This window comes from Triturus cristatus, chromosome 6 (assembly GCF_964204655.1).
Source record: "Triturus cristatus chromosome 6, aTriCri1.1, whole genome shotgun sequence".
Lineage (NCBI taxonomy): Eukaryota > Metazoa > Chordata > Amphibia > Caudata > Salamandridae > Triturus > Triturus cristatus.
The window spans coordinates 1461835346-1461849297 of record NC_140589.1 but is presented as its reverse complement, the minus strand read 5'-3'; positions in this window follow the sequence as shown (position 1 = coordinate 1461849297).

The window sequence follows — 13952 nt, the reverse complement described above, 5'->3', positions numbered from 1 at the left end:
GGCCTCAGGGGCCTCCCCCTCGCTCCCTGGGCGCGCGCGGCCCCGGGCTCACATATCACTTGACTCCTCTCCCAGGAGGTCGGATATGCTAATTCATAGCCGCCGCTGCTGCAGAGTGTGGCGGTGGCAGGCAGCAGCGGCGGCGGCTTTAACGCCCTCCAAAGTTGTTAGCTTAACCCTTAGGAGCCACCGAAGCACCTCGTTAAGAAGTGCCGGCTACTGTTGTCCCGAGCGTGCCCGGAGCCACAGCCCCCTCCTCTCAGCCCGGACTTTTTAAAAAGTGTGAAAAACACAAGCGCTGGCGCAGCCGCGCTCTGTGTGGTAGCCGCCACCATCCTAAAGTGGGATAGTTAAAGGGCAGTTTTAAAGTGCTGGGAAGGATCCCACCAAAGGTACTGACGTTGATTGAGAAGTGGCACCGCTGTCATGAAATGTACAGCTACTCTACTGGACCGAGCCAGTGCTGCCCTTCTCATGAAAGGTAGGTACATGTCCGAGAAGTGCCCGGCTATCTTATTTTGCACTACAGGAGCTCTGGTAGACGTGCCGGTCCTGCGTCATGTTTAGCAGGTTTGCGAGTCCTTCTCTTTTTAAAGAACATCAGGTGCACGTACTGTACCACTGAAAGTATAGCTCCTCACAGAGAAGTGCCGAAGTTGGTCAGGTGCACGTACTGAACCACTGAAAGTATAGCTCCTCACAGAGAAGTGCCGAAGTTGGTCAGGTGCACGTACTGTACCACTGGAATCAGAGCTCCTCAGTCAAGAAGTACTAAAGCTGTATGTACTGTACCACTGGAAGTATAGCTCCTCAATAGAGAAGTGCCGAGGTTTACTAGGTGCATATACAGTAACACTGGAAGTATAGCTCCTGCTTGGAAAAGTGCCTAAGTTGGTCAGATACATCTACTGTACTGATGGAAGCAGAGCTCCTCAGTCGAGAAGTGCCAAAGGTGGCCAGGTGCATGTCCTGTACCAATGAAAGTATAGCTCTCAACTGAGAAGTGCTAACTTGAGCATTACGTGTGTAGCATCCTCGCTAGCAAGCAACATTCGTGTTACCCTTACAACATTGTCGAGAATTGCCACTTAGGTCTGTTTAAAATACCCCATTTGTTGAGAAATACCACCGCTGTCCCACCCACTGAAAGTACTACAGCTGTGCTGAACAGCGCCAAGAAGAATGTAACTGCTTTCATAGAAACTCAAGGATGTGCTGCGGCGCCACGCCATGAAGATGCAGAAGTGTGAATAAGACGTACCACTATTGCACATCAATAGTGCTGCAATTTCGCTGGGAAGTGCCGGTGCTGCTAAGAAGTGACACCAGTGTCCCATGAAAAGTGCAAGGGCCCCACTGAGAAGTGTCAGTACTAAACTAACATAAGACACCAGCTCTGCTGACCAGTGGCAATATCGATCCATTAGCAAGTCAGCTGTTTGCAGAGACGTTATAAGACACGACAAAGTGTCCAATTGCCCAGAGCCCCACCTTCCAAGGGGACCTGGGAAAGTGAAGTTCATCTCTCTGTCTATCTCTCTAGCTCTACCTTTAACCTGTGATGCACGAGTGTTTGCTATTAGTGGACTTGTATTGGCAGAGAGTGGATAATAAAACAAAAAGTTGTACCGAACAGGGGCAACACAAATATAACTTGCCTTGGGGTCTCGAAAATCATTACAGCGGCACTGCAGATTTGCAGATAAGAGGCTGTACTGCAATTGTAAAAGGTCAACAACCCCGCTGCTAAGAATGAATGACACTGTCCCAAAAGCTCATCAGCTCCGCAGTAACATTCCACCACTGCCCTGTTCTGAGTACAGTAACGCTGCTGCAAAGTGCAGAACTGCCCCCTGTTTACGCATAGAAGCCTTAACCAGAAGCCCCATTGAATTACGGAAGCTCTGGGGTCAAGTGCCGTTGAAATCTAGAAGTGCCTGATCCGTGATTCCATCAATTGGCTGCTGTCGTGCCTGGCTTATTTGTTCAATGGCCGGGCCTGGTTCACAGATAAACACAACCGTGAACTAAATATAAAAATAAACAGCGAACCTCACGACACCTGCCCGTTTCCAGAGCTGCCCGCCCTGCACCAGACGTACAGTGACATCTGTCAGTAGTGGTTCTGCTGTCAAACTAAACTTTTCAAGGCTCGTGAGCTTCTGAGGCAGGGAGCGGCGGGGGCAGCGGGGGCTTGGGGTCTTGCCAATTCGGGTAGCTCCGAAAGGCAACCATGGGTGACAAAAGCTAGTCTCTTCGTTTACAGCACAACAGGAAAAAAAAAATGCCGAGCCCCGCTGACTTGGAGCAGCAGCAACCGCAAATATGACAGCTATTCGAGGTATTCGACAACTCGGGGCTGGTCAACAAGTCCCGGGCCGGGCGCTGCGCGCGCGCGTGTTCGTTAAAACAGCGCTTCTCGCGGCGCTCGAGAGCCAGCAGCTGCTGTTTTGTTTAGCTGGAGGAGCCCGGGCTGTGCCTCGAGGAGGAGGAAGGGTCTCTGGGCGCACCGTGGGCAGGAGAAGAAGCAGCCGCGAGTCATCCATCCCGCCCCCCGCTCGCTCTCTGAGAAGTGTGAAACACTCCTCCAGCGTGAGCTGTGCCCCCGCTGCAGTGTGTCGAAGCCCCCCCCCCACGCAGCATCGGGCAAACAAGCGTCCGACACCACCGCCAACCGGAAGCATGACTGGACAACTTTATGTTCGTGACTAGACAAGTCAGGATAATTTTACTGCTGACGTCGAACACTATTCTTGCATGTCCTCAGATGTGAACGACAAGTTTCATTCATCTTACTCCATCCACACAACACCCCTCCCACCGACCGATCAAAATAAAGATGTCTTGATTTATGAGTGCCTGTTCATGTGAATCTGCACTTTTAAATCCATTCATGCACATCTAATGTTACACTTGGTCTATGTAGGAAATCTGCTTCTGTGTGGGGAGGCGGCGGTTGTGAGAGGACATGGGATTTGTGGGCGTTCTCAAAGTTTTCTTTGCCTGTTCCTACATTGGAAATGCTTGCAAATGTACTCTTGCCAATGGAAGGAGTAAATGTGTTTCCTAGGTTTGGAGTGGGAAGGGAATACCTGCAAAATTGGTGGACTCTTATGGGAAGGTTGGGTTCTCCTTGGGGAAATATATATTTCCTGTGAAGAGAAAAATGATAAAAGTTAAAAAGTGCAATTGCACTCAGGCATGACAATTTTTGCATATGTAATGTTATAATCAGTAAAATTACGCATGCGTAAAGAAGAATTCTAAAAAGTGTCCCAGGGGTACTCCTGGCAACGCTTTAGAATTGCTGAAATTCTTAAATCCGCATCCACATATAAGTGTAAACCTACACGTGTATTCCAATTTCTTTGTGAACTGGGTCCCAATTATTTTTGATATGTTGGTTATTTATCACTTTATGTCACCTCAAAGTCATCAAAAAGCACTGAATGAGAAAGGGGAGATGGGAAGGAGATATGTCCTGAGGCGGAAGCCGGGACTGTTTGGGCTCCATTTTTAAATTTGATTGACTGACTTGTGCTCTGTTTGACTTCGTGTGTTTTTAAAATTATTCACTCTCACCTGGGCACTTCGAGCGGCATTTGGCACGGGCAGCTGACCCCTGCGCTACCACGCTGCCTCGACCCCCTCCTACGCCCCCAACGATCTCGGCACCGCGTGGACGGTGACCACGCCCACTTTTTGTCCACGCCCCCATCAAGCGCCAGATATAAACGCTGTTAGTAAGCGACTGGCAGCTAGTTCTTGTGTGTCCTGAGGCGGAAGCCGGGACTGTTTGGGCTCCATTTTTAAATTTGATTGACTGACTTGTGCTCTGTTTGACTTCGTGTGTTTTTAAAATTATTCACTCTCACCTGGGCACTTCGAGCGGCATTTGGCACGGGCAGCTGACCCCTGCGCTACCACGCTGCCTCGACCCCCTCCTACGCCCCCAACGATCTCGGCACCGCGTGGACGGTGACCACGCCCACTTTTTGGCCACGCCCCCATCAAGCGCCAGATATAAACGCTGTTAGTAAGCGACTGGCAGCTAGTTCTTGTGTGTCCTGAGGCGGAAGCCGGGACTGTTTGGGCTCCATTTTTAAATTTGATTGACTGACTTGTGCTCTGTTTGACTTCGTGTGTTTTTAAAATTATTCACTCTCACCTGGGCACTTCGAGCGGCATTTGGCACGGGCAGCTGACCCCTGCGCTACCACGCTGCCTCGACCCCCTCCTACGCCCCCAACGATCTCGGCACCGCGTGGACGGTGACCACGCCCACTTTTTGGCCACGCCCCCATCAAGCGCCAGATATAAACGCTGTTAGTAAGCGACTGGCAGCTAGTTCTTGTGTGTCCTGAGGCGGAAGCCGGGACTGTTTGGGCTCCATTTTTAAATTTGATTGACTGACTTGTGCTCTGTTTGACTTCGTGTGTTTTTAAAATTATTCACTCTCACCTGGGCACTTCGAGCGGCATTTGGCACGGGCAGCTGACCCCTGCGCTCCCACGCTGCCTCGACCCCCTCCTACGCCCCCAACGATCTCGGCACCGCGTGGACGGTGACCACGCCCACTTTTTGGCCACGCCCCCATCAAGCGCCAGATATAAACGCTGTTAGTAAGCGACTGGCAGCTAGTTCTTGTGTGTCCTGAGGCGGAAGCCGGGACTGTTTGGGCTCCATTTTTAAATTTGATTGACTGACTTGTGCTCTGTTTGACTTCGTGTGTTTTTAAAATTATTCACTCTCACCTGGGCACTTCGAGCGGCATTTGGCACGGGCAGCTGACCCCTGCGCTACCACGCTGCCTCGACCCCCTCCTACGCCCCCAACGATCTCGGCACCGCGTGGACGGTGACCACCCCCACTTTTTGGCCACGCCCTCGTGGCCCATGCCCTCCGACTTCCCTCTTCAGTAAATACCAATATAATGTGCCTGGCCAGGAAGCGCAGCGGACGAGCGCAGCGGGAGCGCCGTCTTCGCGCCGAAGGCGCGCAGAAGGCGCGCCTAAGGCAAGCCCGTCTGCGCCCGTCCGCGCACGACAGGGCACAGTGCCAGAATCTATGCCGGAGCTAGCCTCTAATAGGGTAAGTTACTCTCGCCGGGCCCTTCTAAGTCTTAGACCCACCAACAATACTATGTGCAACTATGTTTATGACGGAGACGGACCCTTTACTAGCTGTATACTATGTCATCCCGTTCAGCTTCAACTTACTGATCCACCCATCTCACATCCTGGCCTTAAATTAGCCGTACTGAATTGCAGGTCGCTTCCCTCGCATGCTCTACACATCAATCACCTATTTGTAGACCATGACCTTGATATTCTGTTCCTTACGGAAACGTGGCTTAATGCTCATTCAGACTCAGACATGGTCATAGCCCTTCCCCCAGGCTTCCTCATCCAGTCTCAACTACGTCCCTCTGGCAGAGGAGGTGGACTAGCTATCCTCCATCGGGATCACTTCTCCTGCAGAATTAAGGATGCCCATATCTCGGACTCAGAGAGTTGCCATTTTACCATCCAGCTGGCACCGACAAGCTCACTGTCAGGCCTCCTAGTTTATCGCCCCCCCCCCCGGCCCTTTTGGCTCCTTTGCGAGCGCCCTTTTAGAATTTACATCTTAATTGGCCCATTCCACCTCTAATTTTACTATACTAGGAGATCTTAATATCCATTTTGACGACCCCCTAGATACAGGGGCCGTAGATCTGATCCTTGACCTGGCGTCCTATGGTCTCCAACTGACCAATGCTGGAGCCACCCATATTAAGGGCCACTTGTTAGACCCAGTCTTTACTAATGTCCACACCCTCCAAGCCAAAGCATCTCTTCCCCTCCCCTGGACGGACCATTTTTTGGTCCCTCTCTTCCTATCAGGAGTACTCAGGAAGCTCCACAGGCCCACCACCTACACCCGGGACAGGGCTTGGTCCAGACTCTCCACAGAGGACTGGGCCAGGGCCTTGAACTCTTCGACCCTTAATCCTTCTGAGGACCCTGTCATAGCGGACAGAAATTTTAGGGAGTGGATTTCCACTTCCCTTGACTCTATCCTCCCTATAAAATCTCGGGAGGACAAATACGGTAGGACAGGTTCAGCCCCCTGGTTTAGCCTGGAACTTAGAACACTCCGCAAAGAATGCAAAAAAGCGGAGCGACTGTGGAGAAAGGACTGGCTCCACTCTAGTAAGGACGCCTATCGTAGGTCGGTGAGAACCTATAAACTCACCCTGAAACTCACTAAAGCCTCTTATTACGACGCTAGAATAAAAAATGCCACTAATTCGGCAAAAGAGTCTTACCTCATCGTGAAAGAGCTTCTGAAAATACCAGTACCCCCTTCCTCCAACAGGTCTTCACCGGGTAGAAGCGATGAATTGGCAACCTATTTTGATTCCAAAATCTCCTGTATTTTGGCCTCACTCCCACCTCCCAGTCAGTTAAATCACTGCAACACTGATGTGTCTATTTTCCATACAGGAAACATCTCACACCCACAGTTTACCGCGTTCAGGGCGGTATCTCTGGACGAAGTGGGAAAGACTCTGGCCAAAATGAAAAGCGGTTCCCCCTGTGACCCCGCTCCCATGAGATTCTTGAAAACAGTGGCCCCTGTCATCGTGTCCCCTATCACGGAGTTGATTAACATCTCGCTGTCCCAAGGCTCTGTCCCTCCGAGCTGGAAGGGTGCAGTAGTCAAAGCTCTTCTTAAAAAACCTCAACTGGACCCTTCCGATCTGGCAAACTATAGGCCGATCTCGCTCCTTCCGGGCATTAGCAAAATGGCCGAAAAACTGGTCAATGTCCAACTGTCCCAGTTCCTCGAATCCAACAACCTTTTACGTCGGTCCCAAACTGGGTTTCGTCCTGGCCACGGTACGGACACGGCCCTCCTCGCAGTTCTCGAGGAGGCTAGGTGCATCTTGGATTCAGGAGGGTCAGTGGCAGTGATCCTCCTGGACCTTAGTGCAGCCTTCGACACGGTGAATCACCGTGCCTTGCTCCACCGTCTGGCCAGGGCAGGACTCGGGGGCACCGCACTTGCCTGGATAGAGTCTTTCTTATCGGGCCGCTCATTCCAGGTCTGGGACGGCAATTCCCGCTCAGCCTCACTCCCTCTCCTGAGCGGAGTCCCTCAAGGGTCCTCGCTAAGTCCCACTTTGTTTAATGCCTACATGGCGCCTCTGGAGGATGTAGTTGCCCCATTCGGGACAAGATAGTGAGCTATGCGGACGACACGCAACTGATCGTCTCACTCTCACATCTTGACCACTGCCCAGACAATCTGTTGAACTGCCTCCAGGAAATCCACCACTGGATGTGCGATTCATCACTTAAGCTTAACGGATCTAAAACCGAAGTTATGCTTATGGGCAAGAAATGGGCTACTATCCCTCCATCGGTTTGGCCTGATGTTCTTGGCGAGGTGCCCACCCCAAAGAAGGAAATTAAGACCCTGGGAGTCTGGCTCGAACCTGACCTGTCCATGAAGACCCAGGCAGCCAAAACAGCAGGAATCTGCTTCGGACTTATGCGCTCTATCCGAAAGATTCTTCCGCTACTCCCCCCTCTATCGAGGAAACTCCTGGTCCAAGGTTTGATTCTGGCTTGTCTGGACTACAGTAATGTCGTCTATCTAGGAGCCCCCGAATCTACTTTGGCAAAACTTCAGCGTACTCAAAATGCGGCTGCCCGGCTCCTGATGAATCTTCCTATCAGAGCTTCTGCCGGACCTGCACTCAAGGCCCTACACTGGCTTCCAGTGCGACAGAGGATAGAATTTAAGGCTATGTGTACTGCCCATAAACTCCTCTACGGCTTAGGGCCTTCGATCTTGAGAGACATGGTCACTTTGTATAAGGCACCCAGACCCCTGCGCTCGGACAATGAGCGTTTGGCCAACGTCCCAAGATTCAGGAAGGTGCGCACTGGCGGTCGACGTTTCGCAGTAAAAGCGTCCTCTGGTTGGAATTCGCTCCCACGCCGCTTGCGGCTGGAACCCTGCCACCTTCGTTTCCGCAAAACACTGAAAACTCTCCTTTTTCCTAAATAGGACCTCTTCGTTCCCCTCGGTCTGCACAAGTCCATTATAGCGCGGGGATGCCTCCGGGTCACCATGCGCTCTACAAATCGTCAAATAAATAAATAAATAAATAATAAATAAATAATATGAGATAAGATGTTATTCTCAGAATATTGTTGGCAGAAATAGCATCAAATATAGTGTGTTCTGTCCTAAATATGTTTACAAAAATGTTAATTTTCTCTGATAATCTCTACTGGGCTGACATTTTTGCAGATAATATTATAAAACATATGTATATGTCTCATCTTAAAGCTTTTTGGGTCCCTGAGCAAGACACATCTTAGAGACTCTGTTCAGAAAAACCTTGAATTTTAACACCAATTTTCTGCTAATTCAAGCGCCATGAGATCAAACACTATTTTTTATTTTTTTTGTTAAAATTTTTATTAGAAACCGTTTGTACACAATAAAATACAGACAAGGGCCTACAACCACCAGGGCCGGCCGCTATGGAGCCCGAGGGCCCGCAGTGCAACACCACACATTCAAATGAACCAGAGGCAAAGCTCCCGGCAGTTCGTGAGCACATGTAACAGGCCGCGGCCATAGGCCAGTAGCAATCGGAATAAACAGTTTCATTTTTTATTAAATATAAAACACACTCAAGGCAATGAGAGTCCGAAATAGCAGCGTGCTCTTCCCAGGACGGGGAACAACGTATAGTGTCCAAAGCAGTTCTTGTCTGGAAGCGGTAGAGGGGGGCAACGGGAGAGCAACGCATGGAACACACCTCATACCATCCCGCAGAATGCGTGGCTAGGGGGACAAAGCAATATCGATCTCTAATGGCAGAGGCGGGGTGCAGATACGTCCTCGATATAAATTCCATGGACCCCATACCTTAGTCCACTTCCCTGGTTTGCCTCTCGCCACATACACCGTCTTTTCCCTGAACATACACCAGTCCATATTCTCCTTCCATACCTCGATCGTGGGCGGCCTCGGGGAGCCCCACAGCTGTGCAATGTTACGCTTAGCCACCATGTACCCCAAGGTCACCCACTGCGTCTGTGCCGCATTACAATCATTCGGTTCCCAGACATTCAACAAGCACCTCCTAGCCTCTGGCAACAGAGCAACGTGCGTGACCTCCTCCATTACGGTGTGGATACCGTTCCAAAATCGCACAACCTCCGAACATTCCCATAAGATATGGAGAAAGGTACCCGACAGGCCACATCCCCGCTTACACAGTCCATCCATCGAGTAACCCATGCGCAGCAAACCGGGCCCAGTGACATACACTCTATGAAGGATCTTTAGCTGTACGAAACGTAAGCGGGCCGGGATCGCTACCTCTTTCGGGGAGGCCACCGCCGAAACCCAGTCCTCATCGTCCAGTTCCAAGCCATCGCCCGTCCATGCCTCCCGCAGACGGAGCAGCAAGTCCGCGCGATCGTTAATGAGTTTTTTATAAATCAGAGAGATGGTGCTGTCGGGCACGTAACCATCCAACACTCTATACTCCAGTGGGGAGTACTCGGGGATAGCAGCAACGTCTGGAAAAGCCGAACATAGCGCATGGTAGACTTGAGCATACCGGAAGTACTCTCTATCGTTTAATTTATATTCAGTTTTAAGCATTTCAAACGTTTTGAAAGACCCCTTCGCCCAAAGATCACCCACCTTACATATACCAATCATATCCCATTTCTCAAAGCCTTTCGATCTCCACAAACAGCCCAACCGCGCAGAGGCATACAACGGCGTCGCCCGAGTCAAGCGATCCCTCCACCCCATTGCAGCATTCGCCGCGTGCCACACACGTACCGCAACGTGCGTGGGTCCTGTCCACCGCGTGTCCGGGGTCACCGAGTACAGCGCTCTATTATAGTCTCCGCCCGGGAGCAGAAATTTATCCATCTCGAAGGGCGGATTCAGGGCAGGACCGTATATCCCGTGGTTCACCGACGCCAACTGAGACGCCCAATAGTATCGTTTAATATCGGGGAGGGCGACCCCCCCATCGTACCAAGGGAGCGTCAACTTGGCGAGAGCAATCCGCGGCCGCCCGTCCCAAAACAGTTGGCGCTAAAGACCCTCCACCTCCCGGAAATAACGGGCTGGCACGACATCTAGAGTATTTTGCAAAGCGTACAAAAAGCGAGGTAGCGACATCATTTTAAACAATGCCGCCCGTCCGAGTGGCGAGAGCGGAAGTCGCGACGTCGGCCTTCAATCGCTGGAGGGGAGGGAGAAGGTTTCACTCATAGCGGACCGCGGGATCAAGTGAGATAAAGATTCCCAAATATTTGAACCCCAGGGTAGCAATCTGGATAGGGCAATCCCGTGGCAGGAGGGGGGCCCCACCCGAGAGGGCGTAAACACACGACTTGGCCCAGTTGATGACCAGGCCGGAGTTGCGACCAAAAGAATTCAGTACGTCAACCAATACAATTAGCGACTGTCGAGGAGAGGTGAGATACAGAAGGATGTCGTCCGCGTAGAGGGAGACACGGTCTTCAAACTCCGGCGTCCATCTAATGCCTCGCAACGACGGCTCCCAACGCAACCAGGCGGCGAGAGGCTCCAAAGAAAGTGCAAAGAGAAGGGGTGATAACGGACATCCCTGCCGCGTACCTCTCCCCAGTGCGAAGGAAGCCGATACCCTACCATTCACCACCACCTGAGCCAGAGGGTCAGCATATAGTAATTTTACCCAACCAACGAACTCAGGGCCGAACCCAAATTTCGCCAACACGGCCCAAATATATGGCCACTCCAAAGTGTCGAACGCCATAGTAGCATCTAAAGATGCCAAGATGGCCGGCTCACGTATAAATTCCGCTCTAGCAAGCACGCCGTGCAACCGCCTCAAATTTAGAGCGGTATTCCGATGAGGTATGAAACCGGACTGATCCTGATGAATCAAGTCGCCCACGACCCGAACCAGCCGATTAGCCAATACCTTGGCCAGAATTTTGGGTTCTGCATTCAACAGCGAAATGGGCCTATAGGAGGCGCAGCGATCTCGCGGCTTCCCCTCTTTGTGTATCACAACTATGTTGGCGAGGCGTTGGTCGGGGGGGAGGAAGCCCGCCGCACGTGCCGCGAGAAACATGTCCCGAAGATGCGGCGCTATCTTATCGGGACGCAATTTATATAGTTCGATGGGAAGACCATTAGGACCCACAGCTTTACCCGATGCGATCGAGCGAGTGGCCAGAGCGATCTCATCTGACGACAACTTCGCCTCCATCAATACTGCATCAGCCTCCGATAGGGTTGGCAATGCAATGTCTCTAAGCAACAGATGAGAATCTTCCTCCGAACGCACAGAAACCGGAGAGTATACCCCGCGGAAATGGGCCGCAAAGCAGTCAACGATCTCCACCGGGTCAGTCACACGCACTCCATCCATTCTCTCCACAACGGGCACCACCCTGCTCGCTCTCTCCTTCTTATCCAACCAAGCAATCAACTTTCCGGCCTTATCCCCCACATCATACAGTCGTCCTTGCTGCTCTCTACTCATCCCTGTAGCGGCTTCCGTGACCAGCGCTCTATAATCTGATTGTTTGAGGCTGAGAACATGCACTTTCTCATCAGTAACTCCCCGCTCCAAGTCCTCCTCCATTTCAGCTATTTCAGTTTCCAGGCGAACCACCTCTGCTCTCTCGCACCTCTTAGCATGGGAGATAAGGGACAAGGCCTGCCCCCTGACCACCACCTTATAAGCCTCCCATATTGAGACGGCCGACGGCACCGACCCCACATTATCATTAAAGTAGTGATCAGTGGACTTGACCAGTTCCGCGCGGATCCTAGGGTTACGTAGATACCAGGGGCTAATAGGCGCAACTCTCCCCTCTGCCCCAGGTACAACCCTCAGTTGCAACCATATAGGGGAATGATCAGAAATACCTCGGGCTAAATGACGCACCTCCCCAATCATCCCAGCCTGGATCGCCGGCATAACCATGTAATCAAGTCTCGAGAGACTCCCATGGGCCCCCGAGTGAAAGGTGTATTGCGCCTGACCCGGGTGCATCAATCTCCAGCAATCTACAAGTCCCAAAGTGTCCAAAAAACCACTCAACCAGGCCTGAGCCCTAGGGAGATCCCTGGGGGGGTGACGGTCCTCCAACCCGGAGACAACGGCATTAAAGTCACCCCCCAACACCAGAACCCCCCCAGGGAGTCCCAGGACCAAACGCCCCAAATCAGCAAATGTAGCCGTCTGTAACCCCGGAGGTACATACACAGCAACGAGCGAGATAGTCCTACCCTCCCATCTCCCCACCAGTGCCACATAGCGCCCCCTATCATCGTGAAGCACCTCATCAACTTCCAATGGGAGAGAGGCCCTAACCAAAATGCCCACTCCCCTAGAGCCAGAAGTGAAACCAGAGTGAGCGGCAAGGCGATAGCCCCTCCTATTTAGGGCATGGAAGGAGTTCCCAATCACATGCGTCTCCTGCAGGAAAACAATGTCGGGCGAAATCCGCTTCAAAAACTGCAGCACCACCCCGCGCTTGATCCTGTCCCCAAGTCCATTCACATTCCACGAAAGGATTCTCAATCCCCTACCCCCCACCCCACTCCCGTGCATGATACCCACATCCCGGAAAGCACAACCCGGCAGAGAACTTCACATTGCCTTGCGAAACAAACAAACAATCCCCAACAACCCCCCTCCCCCACAATCCCCAAACCACAACTCCCCCCTCCCTGCACCCCTGCTTGAGCCCGAACAGCCCCCCCAACTCGCAGTGTGCCTGTCGCCCTAACATATACCACAAAAAGAACCCCAGAAGGAGGAAAGGGCCCCAATAAGCTCCCTACAACCCCCAAGCATTTGAAGGGCATAATGTGCCAATCTAGGGTCCAGTTGAGCCAAGGTACAAAACGTCACCAGTTCAGTCCATTACCAGGAACCAAGTTCTAGTCCTGCGTCACCAAATCCCGTCCGCTCTCCGCTATCCGACTGTCTCGATCCTGTCCCCGAGGCAGGGCATCCAACCAGTCTCCAGCCGCCTCCGGCCGGTCGAAACAGTGGGAACGACCCTGGAACTCAACCCGCAGCCGCGCCGGGAATAACATCGCATATTTCAGCTCCATGTCCCTCAAGCGCCGTTTGACATCCGAGAATCCCAGCCGTTGTTTCTGAACCGCTTGCGTGAAGTCCGGGTAAAAGCTGACATTAGAGATCTCAAACTTCGGCGGCCCGGCAACCCTCGACGCCTGAAGGATAGCATCCCTATCCCGAAAGTTAAAGAGCCGGGCGATTATAGGCCGCGGGGGAGCACCCACCTTGGGCACACCACCCGGAATCCTGTGGGCCCGCTCCACTGCAAAGAACTTGCTCAGTCCCTTGGGCGCGAGATGATTGGTCACCAGATCCCCGACAAAAAGATCCACAGCAGATTCCTCCGATCTTTCCGGCACTCCAATGATACGGACATTGTTCCGTCTAGCCCTGCTTTCGGAGTCCTCAAGTCGATGGTCCGTCAGATCACTGGCTAGCCGCAACCTACGGACCTCCGTCTGCAGGGCGGCCACGTCCACAGTCAGACTCGACGCCGCTTGACTCAAGGAGTCGACCCGCTCGTTAGTTTTGGACAGGTCTGCCCTGACCAAATTCACATCGATCAGGACCGCGTCCAGTTTATGAGCCAGGGTATCAAACAGCTGACCCACAGCGGTCTTCATCTCCTCAATGGCGCCCATGACGTCCAGCAGGGTCAATTCCGACGATGGGCCGGAGACCTCCTTAGACCTCTCAGGCGATTTATGCGAGCCACCAGGGGATCCCTTTGCCTGCGCATACCGATCCATGTGTACTGCTCGATTTTCCCGGCCTTTTTGTGTTAAAGGGTGACTAGTGTGACTTCAGTCTCTTACCATCCAAGTCTAAG